Here is a 6,821-nt window from a genome sequence, read left to right as displayed (position 1 = left end):
GGGGGAATTGGGGGAGGGATGAGTGTTTGCTAAATGCAGAACTTTCTAGATCCCTGGACTCTTAGAGAGTCGGTGGGAGCACGCAGCCCTCTGACAGGGCAAGCGGCTTTCCTGAATGTTCTCTGGCGCGAGCGCCCGTCCTTCCGGGCCTTGGAAGGGGGTCTCGCCCGCGTGCGCCAGGATCCAGGTGCTACTCGTTTCCCTGGACGGACTGTGGACAGACGTGGCTTTGGAACGCCCCGCCAAGACCGCCTGGGACCGAAGGTCACGCCTCCTCCCGGGCGTGTCTCCACCCCCTGGCCTGCTCGGTGTGCGTGGACAGTCTACGCGGACAGAGGCTTCCTTCCAGCCCGGCTTGGAGCTCTTCCCGGAGTGATGCGTTTTGGCCGGAGACAGCGCCACCTTCCCGGGCCGGCTCGCCCACGGGGCCTGCGTCACTCTTTCCACTGTAGACGGCACGCTGGCTTCTGCCCATTCGCCACACGGGCCGGCAGACGGGCCACCCAAGGGGACCCGTCCTGGAGCCTCTGCTGGGCTCACCACGTTCCCTTGTGGGATTTTGTTCTCGTGTGCCTGGATCCCCCAGGGAGACTGAGTCCTGAGCCCGCCTGGTGGCCTCCCAGGTCCCAGAGCCCTGCCAGGGTCTTCCGGGAGCCACTGGGACCCCAGGAGGGCGGGAACTGGAAGAGGGACCATCCCGGTGGGCGGGTCTTGAAGCTGGCGTGGGTGGAGACAGAAATCCAGATGGACACTCGCCGGCCCATTTAGACCAGCACTCGGCTTTGGCCCACGGCCCTAGACGTTGCTCGGACAAAACAAACTTTCTGATTATTACAAACAACACGTGTGCAAGGCCAGGCGTGGCGGCTCACGCCTGTCATCCCAGCACTTCGGGAGGCCGAGGCGAGAGGATTGCCTGAGCCCAGGGGTTCGAGACCAGCCTGGGCAACTTGGCGAGGTCTCATCTCTTATCATAAATCCAAAAATAAGCCGGGTGTGGTGGCGTGCGCCTGTAGTTCCAGCTACCTGGGAGGCTGAGGCGGAAGGATCGCCTGAGTCCAGCAGTTGGCGGCGGGGCTGGCCGTGAGCGTGCCCCTGCACTCCAGCCTGGCGACAGAGCGAGACTCCGGCTCAAAAACAAAACAAAACATGCAGCGTGAAAGCGGGTTGGCGGCTCTCATCCTCTTTCTCGCGTGGCGTCATGTTGAGGACCAATGCCAGCCTCGCCATCGCCAAAGAAGAGGCGCAGCGTGTCATGGGTCTCTCTGGAGTTTGGAGGCCACTCATGCTCGGTTTGGGCGTGCTGGCCTGGTCCCATCGGGAAGGCCATCCTGCCCGCCCCGTTCACCTGTGTCCCCCGTGGCAGGGACCCCTCTTGGCTCAGCAGGGGCGGGATTCTGCGTGGCGCCCGGCCCAGTGCGTGGTTTACGTCAGGGTCACTCTTGGCGGCTGCGTTCTAGGAGTTCGGCCATGACGGTGTCACACAGGAGAGCTTCCCGGCCCTGAGGTCCTCTGTCACCTGTCCACCCGTGGCCCCTTCTCCCAACTCCTGGACACCGCTAAGCTTCCCACCGTCTCTTTCTCCATACTTTTGCCATTTGCAGAATATCGTGGAGTTGGAATTCCAGGCGAGTTGCTCTTTCGGTCCGGCTACTTTTACTCACTTCTGGGTCTGCTCCAGCTTCTTCTTTTTTTTTTTTTTTTGAGTTGGAGTCTCACTCTGTCGCCCAGGCTGGAGGGCAGGGGCACCCTCACGACCACCCCAGCGTCGGCTGGGCTCCGGCGATCCTTCCGCCTCAGCCTTCCGAGTAGCTTGAACTACAGGTGTGCTGCCACGCCCAGCTCATTTTTGATTTACTGTAGAGATGAGGTCTCGCCAAATTGCCCAGGTGGGTCTCGAACCCTCGGGCTCGGGTGATCCACTCACCTCGGCCTCCCAAAGTGCTGGGATGACAGGCTGAGCCACCAAACGCGGCCTATTTTTATTTTATGAGTCGGGGTCTAGCTCTCTTGCCCAGGCTGGAGTACGGTGGCACGATCACGGATCGCTGCAGCCTGGACCTCCTGGGATCAAGCGATCCTCCCACCTCAGCCTCCAGAAGTAGCTGGGACTACACTCTCCACTATGCCCAGTCAACTTTTTTTTTTTTGAGTTGGAGTCTCACTCTGTCGCCCAGACTGGACTGCAGGGGCCACTCCCGGCCACCACAGCCTCGATCTGCTGGGCTCCGGCCATCCTTCCGCCTCAGCCTTCCGAGTAGCTGGAACTACAGGCGCGCGCTACCCGCCCGGCTGATTTTTTGATTTATTGTAGAGATGAGGTCTCACCAAGTGGCCCAGGCGGGTCTCGAACCCGCGGGCTCAGGCCATCCTTCACCTCAGCCTCCCAAAGCACAGGATGACAGGCTGAGCCACCGAGCTCGGCTATGCCTCCCTCTTCTAAAGACCCCCGTGATGGCAGTGGGCTCACCTGGATACTCCAGGGTCCTCCCCCGTCCTTAATTACATCTGCTGAGTCCCGTTCAGCCTCTGTGAGGTGACATTCCCGGGCTCTGAGATGGGGACACAGACATCTTTGGGGCTGGCTGCCAACCACACAGTGTGCACCTGGCTTTCCTGTTCTAGAATTTCGCGCAAATGGAGTCAAACCGCCTGTCCTCTCTTGGGCTTATTTCATGCCGCGTGCCATGGAGGTGAGTCATCCACGCCACGGCACTTGTTCGCGGCCGGTTCCTTTTCCCCTCCGAGTGGGACTTCCTGGCATGAGCGGGTCCCGGGGTGCGTGTCCACCCGCCTGCTGCGGGATGCCTGAGATGCCTCGAGGTTCTGCCCTCAGGAGAAGAGCCACTCTGGACATTCTTGCCCGGGTTTTTTGCAGACACGTTTTTGTTTCTCGCTGGTAAACACCTAGGAGTGGAATTGCTGGGTCACAAAGTGGGTGTGTTTAGGGTTCTAGGAACCAGCCTGACCGCTCCCCACAGGGCCTGGGCCGTTTCGCTTCCAGCAAGCCCTGGGAGGGCTGGTAACTCCACATCCGCACCAACACCAGGCTTTTAATTTGTGTTCAGGTAGATACTGGGTCAGGCTTTTTTTTTTTTTTTTTTGAGTTGGGGTCTGGCTCTGTTGTCCAGGCTGGAGTGGAGTGGCACACTCATGACCACCGCAGCCTCGACCTGCTGGGCTCCGGCGATCCTTCTACCTCAGCCTTCCAAGGAGCTGGAACTACAGGTGTGCACTACCATGCCCGGCTAGTTTTTGATTGTTGGAAGAGATGAGGTCTCGTTGCTGGCCTTGGTGGCTCAGCCTGTAATCCCGCGCTTTGGGAGGCTGAGATGAGTGAATTGCCTGAGCCTGCGAGTTCGAGACCCGCCCGGGCAACTTGGCGAGACCTCGTCTCTACAATAAATCAAAAAAATGAGCCGGGCGTGGCAGCGCGCGCCTGTAGTTCCAGCCACTTGGAAGGCTGAGGCGGAAGGATGGCCGGAGCCCCGCGGGCCGAGGCTGCGGTGGTCATGAGCGTGCCACTGCACTCCACCCTGGGTGACAAGAGTGAGACACTGATTCCAAAAAAGAGAGAAAAGGTCTGTGTTTTCACTGTCCACTGTGGCCTGCAAGTTAGGTGGCTGGTCCTGGCCCGAGACCCCTTCTGACCCCCCCCAGGGCTTCCCTGTCACCTGCTCACATCAAGCTCAGTCAGGTGGTGACGGACATCACACAGATGCCACCTCCCGCACCCAGACCTCCCCTGCACGTGGGCAGCTGGGCCCGGCGGGGGCCAGCGAGCCCTGCACCCACCCGCACACGGGGCCCCAGGAGTTGTTGGCAGGTCTGTGGAGCCCAGTTCCCCTACGGAGCCACGAGCAGTGCCATCGGTACTGACTCCACGACACGCCCTGTCGCCAGCCTGCTCCGTCTGGCCTTCTGTGCTTGACTCTCGGGGGATTAGTCTGGATTCCCTGGAAAGAGACTCCGCAGAGGGGTTTCAGTGGCGGACCTCGAGACGGGAGGCGATCCTGGGTGAGCGGGGGCCCAATGTCCTCCCAGGGGGCCTCACCGGAGGAGGCAGGAGGCTGACAGTCAGAGAGAGACGGGAAAGGCTGTGCTGTCGGCTCTGAGGACGGACAGGCCCAAGCCGGAGGGTGCGAGCACCCTTACATGCTGGTAAAGGAGGCGGATTGGATTCTTTTTGCTTTTCTTTCTTTCTTTTTTGAGTTGGGGTCTCACTCTGTGGCCCAGGCTGGAATGTAGTAGCACGATCACGACCACTGCAGCCTCCACCTGCTGGGCTCAGGAGATCCTCCTGCCTTGGCCTCCCAAGTAGCCGGGACTACAGGTGTGTGCCACCACACCCGGACTCTTCCTGGCATTTAAATATACTGAACAACATAGAGGAGGAGAACATATCGTTTTTCTTTTTTTGTTTTTTGTTTTGAGTTGGAGTCTCACTCTGTCGCCCAGACTGGAGCGCAGTGGCCGCTCCCGGCCACCGCAGCCTCGACCTGCTGGGCTCCGGCGATCCTTCCACCTCAGCCTTCCGAGTGGCCGGAACTACAGGTGCACGCTACCACACCTGGCTAATTTTTAAATTTATTGTAGAGATGAGGTCTGGCCAAGTTGCCCAGGCGGGTCTCGAACCCGCGGGCTCAGGCAATCCTCTCACCTCGGCCTCCCAAAGTGCTGGGATTATAGGCGTGAGTCACCACGTCCAGCCAGGAGCCTGTCTCTTGATAAGTGCAGACAGTGGGGACACGAGTCAGAGTCCTGGAGGGCGTCTGATTTCTCCGAAGCTTCATGTGTTCATCAGAGAGCACAGCACTTAGCTCGGGGTTTCCAGGAGGCTCAGATGACACATCCCGTAAATGGACCATTCATTCTACTTACCGTCACCACTGTCTTCCGATGCCAGCGTCTGCAGATGTTAGAGTCTGGGGACATGTCTCCACTGTGAATGGGAAACTGAGAGTGGGACGGGTGACAGAGCCTGGGGGGGCATTTTCAATTTTTTTTCTTTGCAAAGAAAAGAGATAAAGGATGACCCCAGGTGCGGTGGCTTGCACCTGTCATCCCAGCACTTTGGGAGGCCGAGGTGGGAGGAGCGCTTGAGCCCTGGGGTTTGAGAGCAGCCTGGGCAACTTGGTGAGACCCTGTCTCTACAATAAATTAAAAAATGAAGCCGGGCTCGGTGGCTCAGCCTGTCATCCCACGCTTTGGGAGGCCGAGGTGAGTGGATGGCCTGAGCCCGCGGGTTTGAGACCTGCCTGAACAACTTGGCGAGACCTCATCTCTACAATAAATCAAAAATCAGCCGGGCGTGGTAGCGCGCGCCTGTAGTTCCGGCTACTCGGAAGGCTGAGGCGGAAGGATCGCCGGAGCCCAGCAGGCAAGGCCGCGGTGGCCGGGAGCGGCCTCTGCACTCCAGTCTGGGCGACAGTGAGACTCCAACTCAAAAAACAACAACAACAACAAAAATTTCCAATTTCATCACAATTGCCAACATTTATTATCTGTCCTTTTTATGACTGCCATCCTTGTCGATTTGGCATGCTATCTTATTCTGATTGCATTGTTCTCAGTTGGTTTTCATGTGTATATTGGACATTTGTGTATCTCTTTTTTTGAGCTGGAGTCTCACTCTGTCGCCCAGGCTGGAGGGCAGTGGCATGCTCACGGCCACCGCAGCCTCGACCTTCTGGACTCAGGCAATCCTTCCGTCTCTGCCTTCCAAGGAGCTGGAACTACAGACGCACGTCACCACGCCTGGCTAGCTTTTGTGATTTTTATTGTAGAGACGAGGTCTTGCCAAGTTGTCTGGGCTGGTCTCGAACCCCTGGGCCCAGGCAATCCTCTCCCCTCGGCCTCCCAAAGTGTTGGGTTACAGGCATGAGCCACCGCGACCGGCCCATTTGTGTATCTCAGGCGGTGAAATGCCTGTTCAAGTGTATTTCCCATTTTTCCAATGAGTTTGTTTTTTTGTTGTTGTAAGAACCCCAGTAAGGTTCTGCATATATTCTACATATGAATCCCCCGTCAAATATATAACATGCAAACATTTTCTTTTATTCAACAGACTGCCTTTTCATGCTCTTGATAGTATTTTATTATGCACATGTATCATTTCCATAAAGTCTGATTTGTCTATCTTGCTTTGTTTGCTTGTGCTTGGTGTCCTAATAAAAGACCGTCTAGTCCTAAAAATTAAAAAAAAACTGCGGTGTTTTTTCATCATAGAAAATGTCCCTATCCCTCCCGCCCTGCCTCCCGGCCTGCACGGAGGAAGAGGCCGGAGACAAGGAGAAAAGGACACAGGATCCTTTTATTGTGTTGAATCCACTTTGCAGTAACAATTCCACACGATAGTAAAACACTGCGCAGAAGTGGGTGCGGCACACCCGGGATTTAGAAAAACCAGAAATAAAAACAACCCACGTCCAGAGGCCGTGGGGGCAGGACCCGCCATGGACCCGGCAGGGACGGGGGATGGGCGTCAGGGCGACAGCGATGCATCTGGGACTGGGGGAGGGGGCGTATGGCTTGTGCTGGAGGCCTGGCCTCCGTGGGAGCTGGGCTTCGGACAGGTGCCCTGGGGGGCTCGGACGGGGGGCGGCCTCGCCCTGCCCGGGGTCCCTCGGCTTCTCCCTGCTGAGGGAGGCGGGATGCGGCCCACGGAAGAGGCCAGGCGAGAGGAGGACGCCTCGGGAGTGTCCCCGGAGGGTGGTCGAGTTCGCAGTGGGGCGCTTCATGCTTGGCCTGGGGTCACCTTCGGGAGGGCGGGGGAGGGGCGCGCGCTAGCTCCTTCCTGGGGGGGCGGGAAGGTGTGGGGT

Source organism: Carlito syrichta, unplaced genomic scaffold (assembly GCF_000164805.1).
Source record: "Carlito syrichta isolate Samal-C Ts95f unplaced genomic scaffold, Tarsius_syrichta-2.0.1 Scaffold127144, whole genome shotgun sequence".
NCBI classification, from domain to species: domain Eukaryota; kingdom Metazoa; phylum Chordata; class Mammalia; order Primates; family Tarsiidae; genus Carlito; species Carlito syrichta.
This window is presented reverse-complemented; position numbering follows the sequence as displayed.